Source organism: Camponotus floridanus, unplaced genomic scaffold, assembly GCF_003227725.1.
Source record: "Camponotus floridanus strain SB8 unplaced genomic scaffold, Cflo_v7.5 scaffold77, whole genome shotgun sequence".
Lineage (NCBI taxonomy): Eukaryota > Metazoa > Arthropoda > Insecta > Hymenoptera > Formicidae > Camponotus > Camponotus floridanus.
The window spans coordinates 1-21,489 of record NW_020229846.1 but is presented as its reverse complement, the minus strand read 5'-3'; the positions used below and the strand labels follow the sequence as shown (position 1 = coordinate 21,489).

General features: G+C 28.3%; 2 pseudogenes; both read left to right on the top strand.

The window, feature by feature from the left end:
- The first annotated feature begins 1,466 nt into the window (after window positions 1-1,466).
- LOC105255164 lies at window positions 1,467-5,412 on the top strand (annotated as a pseudogene).
- A 2,740-nt stretch (window positions 5,413-8,152) lies between these two features.
- Window positions 8,153-10,042, top strand: LOC105255163 (annotated as a pseudogene).
- Window positions 10,043-21,489: the final 11,447 nt, after the last annotated feature.

The following is a 21,489-nucleotide window of genomic DNA, read 5'->3' as shown; positions in this document are numbered from 1 at the left end:
CATTAATGATATAATGTTTAAATCGATCAGTTTTAATTTATAATATTAAATTTATGATATCAGTTTTAATTTATAATATTAAATAAAAAAACAAAAAATACTTTTCATATGTTAAATTTTAATTATATACAATATGACTTCTATTGCTTCTGTTAAAATTGAAATAATAAATGCAGTTAAAAGTATGTCAAATAATCCTGATATAATTAAATTATATGAAATACAAAATCTGCCTTTATATATTATCAACATATTCGAATAATATATGTTAAATAATGTATATAATATATGTTAAATAATGTATGGGTAAAATTACATATTAGCGATTCGCCAATTTCGATGACTTTGACATATGTTGTCAAGGACATGTCACTGATTAATTTGCAAAAAGTTTTAGCCGTTGCTCGTTGTTTATTACAAAGTTATATTATTTATCAAATATGTTCAATGTTCCCGTGATCTTAATTTGGATAAATTTGCACAAACTGCATTTTCAACTGGAGATTATGTAGAATAAAATTTCTTTTATCTTGCAAAGTGCATGCGTAGATACAGAGGGTTTCACTATCTCTACAGGGAGGGAGGGCTCAGCAAAGATAGAAGCTAACCCAAATCTATTTGTTTTAAAGAAGAAATAGTTCAGGTTGCACGCGTTTCATTATATATGTTTCTTAAATGTATCCAATGTTTTTTAACCGTAAAACATTAATAAGAAACGTTTCTAAAAACATAGTTAAGGAAATATATTTTTCACGTTTCTATAGACAAAATAAAATCTAAATTTTAATAATTATTTTTTAATTAATTTCAAATTAATTTCAAATAAAATATATATAATATATATATATATATATATATATATATATATATATATAAATGATAATTTATTTTATTTAAATAAAACGGATCATGAACGGATTATTTTCATTTATTGGCCGGATATTTATTTGTCGGAGTGATAAAATCGACCAATATCTAAAATTCCTGTATTGAAATTGTATCAGAAATTAAATCGAAGTTATACTTTTAACATTTTGCAAGCTCTATATAATTCTTATAACGAAATTTTAAGTACGAAAAAAATGGAACGTAAATATAAATAAAATGTTCAATTTTATACAAGGTAGATAAATTGTAATTTAATATTATTTAATATTGATTAAAATAGTCAATATTACTAATTCTTTCAGTGAAATATTATTGATTTACAGTGCTATAATAACATAACTGCTGTATCAATGATTCTATTTACTGTTTTCACTGATAATATAAACTGATTCACTTTTAGAGAGTGTGTATGAATGCATTATTTTATTAATTCTATGAAAAAACAAACGTTAAACGAATAAAAGGAAAAAAACGTATTTCAAATGTTTTTTAAACGTTTTTTTTAGCATAAGAAACGTATCACGTTTTTTTTAAGTGAACATTTTAACCTATTATTCGAAATGTTTTGCAGAGTCGATTATGAAATGTTTCGAAGAAACGTTCTTGGAAACGTTTCAACATTTGTGAAACTTATATGAGCTATCTGGGGATTATATTGTAAAAATGAAGAAGATATATCTTGCTGCCATAGCGGGTACGTAACGTATATATATTCATTGAGATAAACATGGAGAAATAAAAATATTTTGGTTACATTTACATATTCATACATTATTACATTAAATTTATAATTACACATAAATGTTTCCAATAATTTAAATTTCTTTTTTATTAAATTTTTTTAAATAACTAATGCTTGAAGCTGGATGTGTATTATATGTAGTTGTTATTGTCACGTGAACGTAAAATTAAATATATTTCTATAGATTTTAATGACAATAATATTCGATGATTCTGCAACAATTAGTTTCTATTGCTTTGTTTGAAATTCATGTAAGATTTGATGAAATTCATATAAGATTACTTTCCATAACGGAATATATAAATGCTTTTATTTATTTAGAATTTATATCTACAATTTCGATTACGTTATTTTTTTAAATTATGTGCTTTTAGATACATTTGAAATTATATTGAAAGTTAAAAAAATTATGATTGAAAAATATTTAATAATAATATACAAATCAATTTTACAAAGAAGAATATTTTCTCTATAAAATTAACATTATTAATGTCAGTTAAAAAGAAAAAAGTTCTCAAATCCCTATTCAAAATCTTATTTTACCTGAAAGGGAATCTGGGCATACTTCAATTGGCCACTTTATGGTTGTTCATCGCCATCTTTGCCTGTATTGATGCAAGGGAAGAATGAAAAATATCCTATTCATCTGACTTTGTAAGAAGCCTCTTGGGTTGCATCTTTACTTACATTAGGTTCAGTTGCTGGTGCCATTATTTGTGCAGTCATTGTTAATATCTTCGGTAGAAAAAATATTATATTATTTACTGCCATACCTTCGATAATCAGCTGGTTGATGATAGCTTTTGCAACATCTTCGAGAGTAAGTATCCTTGAAAAAAGTATCGTATTTACATCTTGAAATAAAAAATTATTAATTAACGAAATTTTGATTATAATTTTAATTATAATTGCATTAATTTCATAATTATAATTCCATAAATTTAATTATAATTTCTTTATTGTTTTAAGTTTGCCTAGAAAATGCTTATCCTTGTGACGTTTATCAATGTAATGACTGATAATGACACTTGCTTTTCTTGAAATTGTTTGAATATAACACACACTCAAGAGACACGATGTTTCGCGCCAATTTTATGCGAAGCATTAGCGAAGCACTCCGTGTTCCGTGTATCTATACGCGAGTCGAACAGTTGAGAGTTGAGAGTAACTCAGATTATCAAATTTCAATAACGGCTGAACGGATTGAATTTTTACTAGGCTTAATCGATAGAGCGAGTTTGAATTATATAAAGAAAGTATCTTTATTTTTGTGCTGCATAATTTATAAACTGTAATAACTGATGCAAATATTATTACGCAAAATCGAAATATGAAAATTTTCAATTAAGAAACGTCTTTATCATCGTCATCAATGCACATGTACACAACACACAGAAAGAGAAAATGTACGTTTCCTACTGTCGGCAGAAGATTACGCTAATGATGCATTGCAATATTATTGACATGTATCATTAGTGACATGTCATTATATACTTCTTCAAAAATTTTTAAATATATTTCTTTTAATTTTTTTATTACATATGTAACTTGTTTGCATATTTAATGCGTATAATTAATAAAATCCTAGTGCCTCATTAAAACTTAAATTATCAATGATAATGTAAACTTTTAAATTGATTATCTAAGAATGGCGAAAAGACATAAGAACATTGTGCTGATCCCGTGTCTCGTATGCATACATGTATATATGTATATATATATATATATATATATATATATATATATATATATACATATGCTACCTCTCTATCTCACTACGATTAGGGTAAAAATATACATTTTTAAATACCTTCTGTCAGCTTTTGAAATTAAAAATGGCGCATCCAATATGGCGAATAGAGTCACAATAAAAAGGCATAAAATTTAGAAAAATTTATCAAAATGTGTAACAACTGTGTTAGACATTTCTTTACAATATTTTTTTGGCCAACCGAACCTGACATATGTCAATCTTTTCAAATTTCAAGATCATGGATCTACCATATTGATGTCTATATAAATTTTCTTTAACGTAAATTTTCTTACAACGTCATACTTATATATCTCAGCGAAAAAAAATCGTGCAGTGGTAATCGAAAGTGGTTTTGAAAGGCGAAAGTGAGTATTATACGATGCCATTGGCAGAAATATTTCAAAAAATTTGGTTTCCTCGCAATAAATTCATGAAATTGGTCAAAATAGCGATTTTTGGACCATTCAATTACAAATTACTCAAACGTGACGTGTTACGCAAATTCAGCGGCCAGATTCGAATTCAGCTCACAAAATTACGTCGGAAATCACTTTTGCATCTTAAAAAAAAAACCTCACAGGCCTGTGTTATCTAAGCATCTTATCCCGCTTATGTGTAATCAATTTGGCGCGAACAATCTCTTTAAGTTCCTATTTTTTTTATTTGCTTTATAGGAGCTGTATCAAGGTTTATATCCGATTTGGCTATGGGCATCGCTTTAACAGCCACACCGATGTATTTGGGCGAAATTTCACCAGCACACATCCGCGGTAATTTAACATCCATGTTATCAGTCGCTGGGAACATCGGTATGTTAGTGGAGTTTGGGACAGGACCATTTTTATCGGTACAAAATCTCACTTTCGTGTCTTTGATTGCGCCATATCTATTTATGCTCTTCTTTTCATCTGGCTACCGGAGTCTCCATACTATTTGATGTATCGTAACGCCCAAGAGGAAGCTATAAATTCTCTCGTTCAATTGAGAGGCAAAGAGGACGTTTACAATGACGCATATGAAATCGAAGAGTTCGTGAAAGCCAATTTAGATGATCAAACTGGTTTTCGAGAACTTTTATGCGTGCCAGGAAATCGCAGGTGAGATGTCTATTTATTGTTACCCTTGAACATTAATGAATCGTAAAAAATAAAAGTTTTCAAAAATATTTTTCTATTACAATTAATTTCGCAAGTAATGTAATTTTGTACAAATCCATTCTTTTCTCTGTGTAAAATAATTATACTTTTGTATAATCATTTTCTTAAATATTTTCTATTCGATTTTTGACCTCATATTAATTTCAAATTGTTATGTTGATACAGAACTGCAGAGCTATTATTTCAGCCACGTTTGATCAATAAACTTGATTTTACAGAACTCTAATAATAATGTTGTACCTATTCATAATTCAGAAAATGAGCGGCAATCAAGCAATATTAAACTATGCTCAAATAATCTTCGACGAGATGAATGTTAATCTGGAATTCAAATACTTGACTATGATATTGGGCGTCGTACAATTGATATTTACGATCATCTGTATGTTCATCACTGACCATAGCGGTAGAAGGTCACTATTGATAATCTCATGCATTGGTTCAGCATGCTCGACCGCTATGGTCGCAACGTATTTCAGTCTGCAATACAATCATATAAATACGAAAGACATTACTTGGTTGCCCGCTACAGGTTTCATCACATACATAATCATGTATTCCTTGGGCCTGGTTTCGCTACCGTTCATTTTGCTCAGCGAAATATTTCCTATAAATGTGAAGGCACTTGGCAGCATGATTGTTTTAATAGCAACAAGTTTAGCGGCTTTTGTAGTGACAACGTCATATTTGGGCATTGCCGATATTGCTGGCACACAATGCTGGTACTGTTCTGGATATTCACTGCTTGCAGTTCCACTGGAGTTTTATTCATATTCTTTTATGTACCTGAAACTAAAGGCAAGACATTAGAACAGATACAAGAAGAATTGCAACGTTTATCGAAGTAGTGGGAATAAAAGATAGATTTATCAAGATTTATATTTTTTATTCTTTTTTGAATGAATAGTATTCTTAAATAATTCATTGAAAAATATAATTTTCGAAATCGAACGGATTCGCCATATTAATTGCGAAAATTAAAAAGATAAATCACAAATAGGATATATACCAAATAACAATTGGAAAATTATCAAAACTGAATTACAATACATTTTAAATAAAAAAGGAAGCCAAAATAGAGTTACTTTATTCTCTTTCAAAAGAGATTCGAGCATTACCTACGAAAACTTTTACAATGTAATTATTTTTTGTGTTCTTATATAATAAAAATATTTTGTATTTCCTAAATTTTTATAAAAAGCTTTTCAGTTTTTAAGTTTAATTGAGATTCAAAAATTCATTGCAATTTTTATATTAACGATAATTATAATTTTGATTTAAGTTTTTGATTGATTTGAGTTTTTAATATATATTTATAGAGTAGGTACATTTCAATATTTTTTGAATGAATTTTAAATTTTAATTGTTTCACACACACAAGTGCATACTTTTCGATATATTATAGAATCATCATCCTGTGATATTATTCCACATTGTGAAGAAAAATTTAGATTAATCATTTGTATCATTAAATGTGTTTGTAACTTTTCAATTTCATATTTTAATAGTATTTTGAATTTTCATATATATTTTATTCCTAGTTCTTCACATGTATGTTATTTTTTAAAATACTATTTTAAAATTTTTATTATTAAAGTTCGACCATTTGTCTACAAATCAATTTTCTTATTTATCAATTTTCTTTGCCTATTTATCGATTTATATATTTTCTCACTAAAAGTTTTTATTTTCTATTAACGAAGGACCTATTATATGAAGTAGTAGTTCAATGACATTTATATTCATTTTTATAGTATTTGTATAAATAGTGTAATGTTTTGAAGTTATTAAAATAAATATTAAAAAACTAAAAAAATTAATTCATTATTAATTAATTTAATTAATTAATTTATTTATTTATTTTTTCAAATTTTACTATAGAAGGACATTAACATATATATTTTAATTCTCTCTTGTATATTAATGGTATAATGTTTAAATTGATAATTTAAATTTTAATTTATAATATCATATAAAATAACAAAAAATACTTTTTATATTAAATTTTAATTATGTATAATATGACTCCTATTGCTTCTATTAAGATTGTAATAATAAATGCAGTCAAAAACATGTGAAATAATCTTGATATAATTAAATTATATTGAATATAAGATCTGCCTTTATCTTATATTTAATTATAATTAGTGAAAGTAAAATTTCACTGTAAAATCAGTAATTGCTAGTTCATTCATTTACTGTTACGATTCGTTGTTTTCCTCGTTAGTTAAGTTTTAGTCATGAAAATTATATAAAACTTGCAAAGGACGACAGATAAAACTAAAAGTATTATTTCGATTTAATTTCTGATACAATATCAATATAGGAACTTCAGATGTTAAATCGATTGTATAAGTCGGACAAGTAAATGTCCGACTAATAAACGAAAACGATCCGTTCATTATCTATTTAAGTAAAATAAATCATCATCTATTTAAGATGCACGTAATTCAATATGCACGTAAATATAAATAAAATTTTTAATTTTATACGAGGTAAGTAAATTATAATTTAATATTACTGATTAAAACAATCAATATTGAATTCTTTTAGTGAAATATTATTGATTTACAATGCTATAATAACTTATAACTGCTTTATCAATGACTTTATTTATTGTTTTTACTAATAATATACGTATCTCTTATTGTTTTTGAAGTGAACATTTTAACCAATCAGAAACGTTTTCAAGAATCGGTTATGAAATGTTTCGAAGAAACATTTGTGAAACGAATATGTCTGGAGATTGTATTGTAAAGATGAAGAAGGTATATCTTGCTGCCATAGCGGGTACGTAACGTACATGCATTCATTGAGATAAACATGGAGAAATAAAAATATTTACATTTACATAATTTATACATTATTAAACTTTAAATTTATAATTACACATAAATGTTTGCAATAATTTAAATTCCTTTTTTATTAATCTTTTTTAAATAACTATGATTGAAGTTGGATGTGTATTATATGTAGCTGTCATTGTCATGTGTCAACGTAAAATTAAATATATTTATGTAGATTTTAATGTCAATAATATTCGGTGATTCTGCAACGATTAGTTTCTATTGCTTTGTGTGAAATTCATGTAAGATTTGATGTTATATTAACATGATTATGATATTATATATTTGATGTACTCGTATATTTAATTAATCTTATATTTTTTCAGTTTTTTAAATGAATATTTATTCGTTACAATTTTATAACAAAACTCATAATTTAATTATTATACACTTTATGCATTTTGTTTGTTATCTTAATTATATTAAGTTACTACATATATGCTTATTATATATATTCTATAACGGATATAACGGATATATGAATAATAATTGAATAATAATTTGAAAAATTTCATTTATTTAGAATACCTATCTTCGATTACGTTATTTTTTTAAATTATATATTTGTAAATACATACAAAATTATATTAAAATTTAAAAATTTTTTGCTTTATGATTGAAAATACTTAATAATACATAAATCAATTTTTCATAGAAGAATATTGTCTTTTACAAAATTGACATTATTAATGTCAATTAAAAAGAAAAAGATTCTCAAAACCTATTTGAAATGTTGAATTATTTGAATTATTTTATCTGGAAGGAAATCTGGGCATGCTGTCAGTTGGTCAATTTTTGGGTTGGTCGTCGCCATCTTTGTCTGTATTGATGCAAGGGAAGGATGAAAAATATCCTATGCATCTGATTCCAGAAGAAGCCTCTTGGGTTGCATCTTTACTTACATTAGGTTCAGTTGCTGGTGCTATTATTTGTGCAGTCATTGTTAATATCTTCGGTAGAAAAAATACCATGTTATTTATTGCTGTGCCTTCGATAATCAGCTGGTTGATGATTGCTTTTGCAACATCTTCGACAGTAAGTATCCTAAAACGAAATATCGTGTTTATCTTGAAATTAAAAATTATTAATTAGCCAATTTTTATTATAATCTTTTTTGTTTTAAGTTTGTCTGGAAAATGCATATCCTTGTAGCGCCTATCAATATAATAACACTTGCTTTTCTTGAAATTCTTTGAATATAATACACAATATACATACACCGCGATTTTAAATTAAATTTTAAATTCTATTCCATTCTAATTTATACAAACAATTTGACGCGATCAATCTCTTTAAGTTTCTATTTTTTTTGCTTTATAGGAGCTGTAAATATCAAGACTTATAGCCGGTTTGGCTATGGGCATCGCTTATACAGCCACGCCGATGTATTTGGGCGAAATTTCACCAGCATACATCCGCGGTAATTTAACATCCATGTTAACAGTTGCTAAGAAAATCGGCATTTTAGTGAAGTTTGTGATAGGCCCATTTTTATCGACACAAAATCTCACCTTCTTGTCTTTGGTTGCACCGTGTATATTTATCCTTGTTTTTATCTGGCTACCGGAATCACCATACTATTTGATGCATCGTAACGCCAAACAAGAAGCCATAAACTCTCTCATTCAATTGAGAGGCAAAGAGGATGTTTACAATGAGGCATATGAAATCGAACAGTGAGAAGTCAATTTAAATGGTCAAACTGGTTTTCGAGAACTTTTGTGCGTGCCAGAAAATCGAAGATGAGATGTAAAATTTCCATTTATCATCACATATGATTATTAATAAATCGATAAAATTGTTTAAAAACATCTTTTCTATTAAAATTAATTTCGCAAGTAATGTAATTTTGTACAAATCCATTCTTTTTTTATGTAGAATAATTATATTTTTGTATAATAATTTTCGAAAATATATTCTACTCAATTGATTTTTGACCTCATAGTAATTTGAAATTGTTGAAATGATATAGGATAACAGAGCTATTGTTTTAGCCACGTTTTATCAATAAACTTGATTTTACAGAGCTCTAATAATACTATTGTGCGTGGGCGTGGCTCAACAAATGAGTGGATATCAAGCTATATTACAGTATGCTCAAATTATCTTCGACCAGATGAATGTTAATCTGGAGGGCAAATACTTAACTATGATGTTGGGCGTCATACAACTGATATTTACGATCATTTGTATGTTCATCACTGACCATAGCGGTAGAAGGTCACTATTGATAATCTCATGCATTGGTTCAGCATGCTCGACCGCTATGGTCGCAACGTATTTCAGTCTGCAATACAATCATATAAATACGAAAGACATTACTTGGTTGCCCGCTACAGGTGTCATCACATACATAATCATGTATGTCTTGGGTCTGTCTTCGCAACCGTTCACTTTGCTCAGCGAAATATTTCCTATAAATGTGAAGGCACTTGGCAGCACGATTGTTTTAATAGCAACAAGTTTAGACGCTTTTGTAGTGACAACATCATATTTAGTCATTGCCAATATTGCTGGCATACATGTACCGTTCTGGATATTTACTGCGTGCAGTTTCGCTGGTGGTTTATTCATATACTTCTATGTACTTGAAACCAAAGGCAAGACATTCGAGCAGATACAAGAACAATTGCAAGGTTTATCGAAGCAGTGAGAATCGAAGATATATTAATATATTATATTATATTCATATATTTAAGATGTACTCTTTTTTTGAATGAGTAGTATTAGGTGTGTAACTAATTGTAAGTTCCTGCCGTTTTTTATTTAAAAAATGCATTTGTTTCAATAAGAAAATGAATTAATATATTAATCAAAATATAAATATAATTCATTGTTTTCTCCCATACAGCACAGAAAGGTTGTAAATATATTGCAGAATAATTTCATTGAAACATTGCAATATTGCAAATCGGTTGCGAAACTTTGTTGCAACATTGCTGTAAAGTTGCGCCAACGTTAAGATGTTCGCTTTTTGTAATATTACAACGAAATGTCGCAGCAATATTGCAATGTAATATATTTGAAGAAATGCAACGTTGCTGTAATCATGTAGTAATATTGCATATAAAATATTTTTTCGAAATCATTCTTGATACATGACTCTTGGAAGTTTATAGAAAACATATAAAATAAAAAAATCTTAATGTAAATAAAAATTTGTAATGATTGTTTTCAAGATAATATATTGTAAAGTCATATTTAAATATGTATATATAGATTTTATTATATCTAAATATATATACTTAAATGACTTTACAATATCTTATCTTCAATCATTACAAACTTTCATTTATATCAAGATTTTTTATTTTATGTTATGTTTTTTATATTATGTTTTTATAAACTTTCAAGATTCATCTATCAAAAACTATTTCTTCCAATTATTTTATTTAAAATAATATATTGTAAAGTCATATCTAAATATATATATATATATATATATATATATATATATATATATATAGGTATATATTTAGATATGACTTTATAATATGTTATCTTGAATAAAATCATTGTAAATTTATTTATATCAAGTTTTTAAATTTATGTTTTTATATACTCTTACAATGATATAAAAGAACAAATATTAATTAGAAATAATTATATATTTTTATTTAAAAATTATTAAGATCCATTCACATATATGTGTATGTGAAAAATACATAGAAATAATGTACAGAAAAACAAAAATAAAATATGAAATAAAATGTTGTATAAGATAATAAAAATAATGCTCGTGAAAGACAAAAGTATGCTTCAGATTTTACATTAATTATTATCCTTTATATACATTTCGTGATAAATATTAAATACGAGATAAGTTAAGAAGTAGCGGGAAGCCAAGAAACATATGTGCCACATTATGTCCCTCTGATAATATAAGTAATATAAATAAAAATATAAATAATTTAATTAATAATAATTTATTATATAAAAATATTATTATGTCTCTCTTTTTACGCTATTATTTATATTATATATTTATGTATATTATATACTTATATTATATTATATTATACTTATATTATATATTTATTTATTTATGTGTCTTCTTTTTCTTTTTCTCAACATCATTTATTTATTTATTTAGTTCGCTCTAAGTTAGTCTTTTAAAATGCAAAACTAAATATTATAAAATTTGACTTAGAAAAAGTGCAATAAAACAATTGTAATAATATCATATTTTATTGCCTAATATTTTCTAATATGTAATATAATGATACGCCGTTAAATTTTTTTTCTATAGATACGATCGCGATCAACATCGGGAAATTATTTATTATAACAATATGATTAATTAATTTTTATAAATAACACGTAATTCATATCTATATATATCGTGACAAAAATTCTCGAATCATATATTTCATAATTTATTCATTTAATCAACTAAGAATCATAGTAACAGAAATCTAAAATAATAAATTATGATTTCGATATGAAATCGATTTTTACGAGCAGAAATTATTTCTTTAATATTTATAGAGTAAATATTTATAGAGTCGAATACAATGTCTGCGATGTTTTATCACTTTATTTTTCAATGAAATATAATTCGAATTGTGAGGACGCTCAATAAAATAATTGAATCGTGGATCTAAACAATTGACATAATGAAAGACTCCATGATACATCAATCTTTTAATAAATAATCATATAATTAAAAAATCTATATAATCTAAAATACTTCTATATACTTTAATATATTTCATGTATATATGTATACATATGTTAAAATATGTAAAATATTTCGATGACGAACAAACAATAACACTGACCTTAGCGGCGTAAACAATAGCGCGCTAATGCCATAGTCTTGAAAAATGTTTCGGTGAAAAAATAATAATAACACGGTCTTTCGAATTAATTTGTTCGACTCTATTATTATTCGCGCGACGACATTCAAAGAGTGAAGTAGTGGTACAAGACGCTCCGTTAAATCCTTTTCTAAACGCGATCGCGATCAATATCGAAAAATTATTTACTGTATTAAAATATGTAAAATATAATATGATATAATATAATATAAATATGTATTGTTTACATCAAGGTTGGTATTATTGCCTATTCGTCATCGAAATATTTTACGTACTTTAACATATTTATATTATATTATATTATAATATAAAATATAATATAATATAATGCAATATATTTCGATATGACGAACGGACAATAACACGATATTCGACTTTAACGATGTAAAGGCTTAGATAATGAGATAATATTTTATATAGTATAAATAATTTTATAGCATTAATATAAAATTAATTACACAATAATTTTGGAATGTCAAAAAGAAATTTAGCTTAAAAAGAAATTTAGCTATAAATTTTACACTTTCCATATGTCAAAATGGTTGAAACATGTCATTACAGTACAAACGTAAATGTCTTCATTTCTATTAACTGTAATGTATGCAAAAGATAAAATTAATATTTATAATAAAATGAGTTAGTCGATTTAAAAATTTAAGAATAAAGATACAGAAAATTAAAAAAAAAATAAATAAAATGTCTTTTATAAAATAAAAGCGTTACCTGTTACTCCACACAATTTTGCATGCACACTTAAAGAAAGAAAGATAAATATTTTATTACATATTTAATGCCTTATCCTAATACATTTAAATTAGCCAGGTTTTATATCAGATTTAAACCACCAAAAGCATTCAATCGCGAACTTTTCGCTTCAAGAGACTATCATGAACTGATGGCTCTGTCGGCGTATCTAACAGTATATAGAAGGTTATACTTAGTGTTATATAAATACCATCTTGATTATACGTAGCATAGCTTATCTTACATATCGATAGAAGTCAATAAGTATAAACTTGTTTATGTTTTTTATCCCATTTTCGTATATTATCGTATGAAGCTTTTATTTATAAAGACAATTTTTCTAAGAAATTATTCGCGAGAGAAAATTAATTAAAGAATTATAATCGTACTTAACTCTGCATGTATTGGCCGTTCTTTTTTAATTAATATTTCGAAATTTTACGAGACGGTTTTCAAAATGATATAGGATTGTTTAGTTCAGTTTAGCGATATTTATTTATGGTTTTACTTTGTTGCGAGATGGAAACACTTTGTATATGTATGTATCTGTGTAAAATAAACACATGTAAATATATAATCAACATCTATGTATTAAATTTACAGAATAATACAGAAAAGTAATGCAATATAATATGAAATATAATATAATATTAAAAATATTATATTCATAATATGAATATAATATTATATTGTAATGTAATATAGTAATTTTATACAATATTATACAATATAATATTTTTATACAATATTATACAATACAATATTTTTTATATTATATTGTACAATTAATATTATATTCATTAAATATAATTAAACAATTATTAACTCTTATATGACATTAGTGAATAATTAAATATATACATTTATAAATATTATTACAATCATTTATGCTGTATTTTTAATTTCTAAACACTTAATGCCTTAAAGATTTAATTATTCAATTGTTAAATAAAGATCAAAAGTAATTTATCTGTTTTTTGATCTCCTACCGGCGTGTTTCTATTTTGTATTCAATATTGGAAATGACTAAATTTTTTAACTCCTTTTTTATAAATTCCTTTATCTAAAATGGATTTTTTAAATTATCAATTTAATTATTATCAATAAATGATTTCGTATTTAATAATTGCACTGTCACAAATACAGAGTATCATTATGAACCGAATTATAGAAAAATATTATATAAGATATAGAAATTTGATTTATTTAAAATTTACCTCGCCCAACTGTCTCTTAGAATACACATTGTTAATTATAACAATTAATGTTACAATCTCACTGACTTTTTCAGAAAAAATAAAACAATACGTTTATAATTAATTTGTACAATAAATCTTTACATTTATGTGTAGTATATATTTAAATAAATATTATTAAATAATATCGTCACCTGTGTCTTATTGTTTCATAATTACTTATTAAACTTATAAGCATATATTTAGTATGCCTTTCAATGACAGAAAAAGAAATATTAGCAGTCAAGACATAAGTTTGCTCCATCGATTCAAATTGAAGATAAGATACGTTATACCAAGATTTAAATACAATTTCTGATATATTTGTTTTTAAATAATAGATTATAATTTCAGAATTTTTACTATAAGCCAAACATTCCAATATTTTATTATTTTCTTTCATGGAATTATTAAAAACTTTATTTCATGTATTACGATCTGCCGTCTTCAAACCATTACAATATGTCCACCTCTTCCATCCAAGCAAAAATCTACAGAAGATAATTCAAAAAAGAAATAAAAATCTTCTGATATAATTGTGTTCATAGTTTTTATAGTGTTTTTTAAATAATTTTTTTATATAAGTGATAACTAATTTCCCAAACATATGAAGAATATAAAAAATATCCTAATAAAAAGAATCGAATATTTTGAATATTATGAAAAGAATTACTTGTTTTTTTTTTCAAGATTTGCTATATGCCATTTCAAATGACTCCTAGATTTTACTTCGCAAGAATTTTCATTTATAATACATTTCCACTTTGCAAGTTCTTGTTTTAAAAATTTAATATAGTGGTTGTTATAGCGGTTTAGTATAGTTGATATTACTTTCGTCATACAGATTCCAATAACTAAATCTAAAGTTCTGCATATAATCAAACCTTAGCCTAAAATTTAATATCTATCCTTTTTGTTCTTCTTCTTCGTATTCTTCTTCTTCTTCTTCTTCTTTTTTTATTTTCTATTATTAAGAATTCATGATTATTATTTTCATTTGAGGGTCTCGGTATCGCGTTGCAATTTAATGCTTCGGAGTTCGCGTTGGAGTTCTGCTCGTCCGGTTTTATGTATAATTTCATAATCGTATTCTTCTAGTTTTAATTTCCATCGGATTAGTCTTGATCCGGGATCGTTTACATTAAACAACCATATTAGAAGTTTGTGATCGGTCACAATTTTAAATTTCGTTCCATATACGTATGGTCTAAAATATTTTACCCATATGTTTATCTCATGCTCTACTGTCGCGGTGTATGTCAGTGGTTCTCCTTCTAAATGGAATATATCGTTGAATTCTTCGCAGATTTTTAAGAGTGTCTGCCCCTCTTTTTTATTTAGTGTTTTGAGTTCGCAATAGTTGTCAAATACGCTGGACTCGCGGAGTGCTGGTTTTAATCTTTGTCCTTGATTTTATTATATTTATTTCGGTTACGCTAATTTTTTCTTCCATGTCCTCAATGTGACGATGGGGGTTGTTAACTCGATGGTTTCATTGGTCGTATTTATTACGCTCACGGGAAATGAAAAATTTTTTGGTTAGGTTAGGTTCTACTAGATAGCTTCCAATATAAACTCCTGGTGTGGTTTCTTTTGTTCGAAAGAACTATCCCTCTCCGATTTCAATTAGTCGCAGCTTTTATTATTGTCTCATTACGCGGATTTAAAATTATTTTATTGCAAGGATGGAGTTTTAATGTGCTGTCTTTTATTTTTATATCATTAGTTTCATAATCGCATTTAGCTGTTTGTTTTTTAAAGAAGTCTAGTCTTAGAATTCCTTCGTGTTCTATGGCGGTATTGTCTTTTATTACGTAAAATGCTTGTTTAATTTTATGTTTATTAATTTTTATCGTAGCGTACATTTTGCCCAATGTATATATTTTATGTCCGCTTATTCCTATAAGTACTATCTTCTTCTCGTAAATTAATGTATCGTTCTTTAAATGTTTTAATTTTATTAAGGAAATGTTGATCCGGAATCGTATAACATGTTTATTTTTTCTTCGTTTACTTCGCAAGTAATTCGTCCTTCGATGGTGCATGCATATTTTTAACACGCGATACTTTAGGGCAGGTCGCGGTTGCTTCTTCGTTTTTTCTTCTTGTTCCTCTTCGCTATTGCTTACAGAGTCGACGCTCTTTTTCCGCTATCGATGCGAAGTCTTTTGTTCATACGTATTATCTTTATAATTATTTCTATTATTTTGTTTATAATTTTTAATATTAATTTTTGGTCGTTTAAATTCCAGCATACGATGCATTACGAATGTATTCCATTTATTCCGTACGTTAACATCGCGGCAACAATGAATAAACTTTTAAAATAAATAAATAAAATAAATAATCAAATAATCAAATAATAAAATAAGTAAATCAGTTTTACCGATTTAATTACTGATATAAAAACCGATCAATTGACAAGTTGGTGAAGCCAGTTGATGAATAAAAATCAACGATTAATAATTATGTGATTGATGTGACATTTCGCTTTTTTATCCTAAATCGAATAAGTTATTTTTATTTTCAATGTCTACTCATATATCTTGAAAGAATAGAAGATTAAAGAAGAATTTTTTTTTATAACTCGTAGCATTACAATTTCGAGAACCGTTCTTTCTGATTACAAACGTAAAAATCAAACACAAATTAAGTGCAAATTCTCTCTTTCCTTGATTATTGTATTTTGTCTCTCCTATTCAAAAATATTAATATAATATATAATATACAGGGTGTCTGCTAAACATGCGGCAAAAATTCAGGGGGTGATTTATTGGGTTATTTTAAGACTTTTTTGTTATCTGATGATTTTCAAAAAAATGCTTTGTTTCGAAAATAAAAGCAATAAAAGTTTTTTGACAAATTTTTCGACAAAATGCTTTGTTTCGAAAATAAAAGCAATACAAGTTTTTTGACCAATTTTTTTTTTTTCTTGTAATTTTCAATAATTTTGTTAAAAAACCTGTATCGCCTGTTATCTATGGAATAAAAAATTGGTCAAAAAACTTTTATTGCTTTTATTTTCGAAACAAAGCATTTTTTCGAAAATCATCAGATAACAAAAAAGTCTTAAAATAACCCAATAAATCACCCCCTGAATTTTTGCCGCATGTTTAGCAAACACCCTGTATATCTTGTTGTATCTCTCTTCGTCTGACTCTTTCCCTTCGACTTATCCGGCATGGGTGATCCTACCGATAACTACGGCTAGTATTTTCATAGTTCGTTCTTTTCTATTTAAGATCGTCTTAAGTAAAGTCTGAAAATGTTATATGATCATTAGCTGAATAAAATCTTAAGATGTGATCTAAAATCATCTTAAGATGATCTGAAATATAAAAATAGATTATAAGAATATCGGCCTATGTTACCGCCGGCATAGCTCTCAGATAGTTCATTAGAGTACTCAAACCTCCTCACCCGGCAAAAATACCTTCGTTAAGGTGAAGATTCATCGAGGAAGAAATTTTTTTTTAATTTTTTATTTTTATTTTCTTTTAATACAAGTCTATCAAATTTGCCGAATAAAAAAGATAATATAAAGAATTTATAAAATATATATTATATAATTACAAAATATGATTTACAAATTGCGCAATTACATAAAATTACATAAAAGATTATAAAATATATATTATAATTATAGTACAATTTATATAAATTTTGATGATGCAATATTAAATAAATATATATTCAAATTTATCCAAATTCATCCATTAACATGAATAACTTGATATTGAGAACATTAGCACATGTGGACTTAATATTATGTATAACTTATAATATACACATATATTTTTTTTTTTTTTTATTTAAATTAAATAGTTACTACAATCTGTTCATCAAACAAGAACATTAGTCGTACATATAAGTGTGATAGCATTTGCGAGAAAAATCTCCCCAGTAGGAGGTTTCTCATACGGTTAATATCATTAAGAAGGAGTTTGTCGTTTAAGTTAATAAATCGTAAGGTTTAAGTCTCTTAAGCCTCCGAAGTGCATCACTATTATTAAGAAGTTGATTGGCTTCCTCGTTGGGGTGGTCGTGCAGATGATCCTCGTGATTTTTGGCAAATTTCTGGATAACCCTGCTTACGGTGGATATCCCGAGGTCCCGCATGAATGACATCGTTTCTAATGTACCAGGGAGCGTTAACTATGGATCTAAGTATTTGATCTGGATCGTTTGAATCTTCTTCCTGTTCGCTTCTTTCGCGCAACCCCAGAGAGTCGCGCCATAGGTCCAGATTGGTTTTAATATTTGATTATAAAGTAATAACTTGTTATCAACAGCTAGCTGTGAGTTACGTCCTAGTAGCCAATACATTTTTCTTTGCTTGAGCTTTATTTCAGTGCACTTGTTACGTACATGGTCCTTCCAATGAGTCGCGCATCTAAAGTCATACCCAGATACTTTGCTGAGTTGTTGTGAGGAATGACACGTTGATTGATGGTTACCGGTAGATATTGAATTTTTCTTAAAGTATAAGTTACATGGACGGATTTGAGTTCGTTAATTTTAAATCCTCCATTTTTTTTGTCCATTCAGATATATCATCAAGTGCTAATTGCAAGATTTTTCGTTGCTTTAGCTAAACAGCTATTCACTGAAAGGATAGCTGTGTCATCGGCAAACGTAGCCATTGTAGTAGATTTCCCTTTGGGGATATCAGCAGTGAACAACAGGTAGAGCATGGGGCCCAAAACACTGCCCTGTGGCACGCCAGCAGAAATAGGTTTAAGGCTGGAGAATTCATCTCCTATTTTGATTCGAAAATATCTGCTTGTGAGATATGACTTTATCAGCAGATAATGATCTTTAGGCAATATTAGGTTCAACTTATAATATAGTCCTCGTACCATACCTTGTCAAACGCCTGTGCTACATCGAGGAACACAGCAGGCAGAATTCTCCCTCTTCAAAGGCTTTTTCAATGACGTTAGTTACACGGTGTACCTGATCAATAGTGGAGTGAGAATTTCGGAAACCAAATTGATGTTGAGGTATATGCTGTTTTTCCTCAATTATTGGTATAAGCCGCTTCAAAATCAGTCTCTCGAATAACTTGGAGATTATTGGAAGTAGCGATATTGGGCGATAAGATGCTATCTCATTTTCAGGTTTGCCAGGCTTGGAATCATTATAATTTTGCGCTACTTTCCACGATTGGGGGAAATATTTCAGTCTTATAGCCGCATTAAACAGATATGTAACAAAGTTGATGGCCTTTTGGGGTAGTTCCTTTAAGATCCGCACTGTGATTAGTTCGTATCCAGGCGCCTTTTTTAGGATTCATGCATTTATTAATCATATGCATAGTTTCTTTCGGCGAAATAGCCTGGATTTTTCTTGTATCTTCATTTGCCTTGAAGTGTAAAGTTTCATAATCCACTGGACATTCGTCAGGTTGGAATGTTTTTTCTAAGTGGTCTGCAAAGGCTTCAGCTTTGTCTTTATTATCTCTTGCCCAGGTGTTATTAGCTTTTTTGATTGGAGGATTATGTAATTTGGGTCTCTTCAGTCTTTTGGTGGCCTTCCATAAGGAATACTCTGATTCCTTGGAAACAGGACAGGTTTTTCAGGTAAGATTTTAAAGCTTTTCGTTCTTAGTTTTCTGTAGGAGGCGCTTGAGTTGTTGACTAAGCCGGTTAACGACAGTTTTATCATCCGGATCTCTAGTTTCATGCCATCTCTTACGGGCTGATCGTTTTTCCTTTATTAGTTTCCTGACCTCAATTGGAAAATTCGATTCTCTTGAATTTCTTTCAGTTACCACGGGGTGTAGCAGCCCAGGCAGCCTGTTGAATTGCCATAGTAAACTGTTCAGCTGCATCATCCAATTGATCGCTGGTTATGAGTGGGATTCTAAGGTTGATTTTTGCCTCCAGCTCTTCACGGAAATAGATCCCAATCAGTTCTTCTACTAGTTAGGGAGGGTTGTGTCGATTTGTTTTAAGAAAAGTTGCACTAATGGTTAAAATCACTGGAGAATGATCTGATGACAGTTCGTAACAGTTTTCCACCTTCATATAGTTTTCGTTAATCCCTTTAACCACGAAGAAATCAAGGAGATCCGGGGTTTTATTTGGATCGGAAGGCCAGTAAGTCGGATTACTGGTTGAGATAAAACTCATGTTATGCTCGTTTGCAGTTCTTAATAGTTCACGTCCTTTGGTGGTGATTAGCCGGGAAACCCCAGTGCGTGTGCTTAGCATTATAGTCACCTCCAGCGATGAAACGCTCCCCAAGAGTATTAAAAAAGTCTTCAAACTGTTTCTGAGCATTCGAGTGTCTAGGTGGGCAATAGACGGACGAAATAGCCAGATTTCCTCGTTCGTCATCGATGTTGACAGAGGTTGCTTGGAGATGGCTAGTTTCGTATTTTTGTAACTCATAATGTTTAATACTTGATTTAATAAGTATTGCCGTTCCTCCTCGCGCTTTGCCGTCAGGATGGATTGTATGGTAAAGCATGTAGCCCCTCATGCTAATATGGGATTCCTTGGTGAAGTGGGATTCGAAACCAATAGTACATCAATATCGTGAAGTTCCACGAAAGCGGAGACTTCATAAACATGCTGGGCAAGCCATTAGCATTCCAGGTGGCTATTTCGGTAAGTTTACTTATTTTCTCTTTGGTTTAGCTTGTTTACTAGCCAGTATTGGTCTAGTGCTTTCGGCGAACTTTTTTTCAAGAATAGTAAATCTTTCCTCGAATTTATTAAATCTATCTAAGATTTGGTTTAGGGTTGCAATTAAAAAATCATTGGTCGATTTCTCTTTCCCTTCTTTCTCGTTATTGCCCTCGTTAATGTTCTTAGTTATGACTGCTTGAGCAAACGTTTTAGCAAATGTTGGCTCAGCTGGCGTCTGTCTGTTCACTGATTTAGGGTTTTTCAAGTTAGTGTTTCTTACTCGTCTTAATTGTAGTTCCTTGCTATCTCACAGCCTCTGTAACTAGCTGGGTGCTTGCCGCCACAATTTACGCATTTTGGGTCTGCATCCTTAGGTTTGTTGCATTGGGAGGTATGATGTTTACTGCACATTTTACGCAAATGCCTCTTTGGAAGCAATGATTTTGGGTGTGCCCGAAACCCTGACATTTCTTGCATTGAGGAATTGTGACATTTTTCCTCAATGCTTCAACTTTAATTTTTTGATGGAGGAGAAGTCTCAGCTGGAAAATTTCCTTTGCGTCGGCTTCGTTCCTGAATGTTATCATAAATAGTGGGAGATGTTTCTTGTCCTTCCTATTAATTATGTTGACTGCATTTTCAGCAGGTAGATGGTATTTTTCTCTAGTT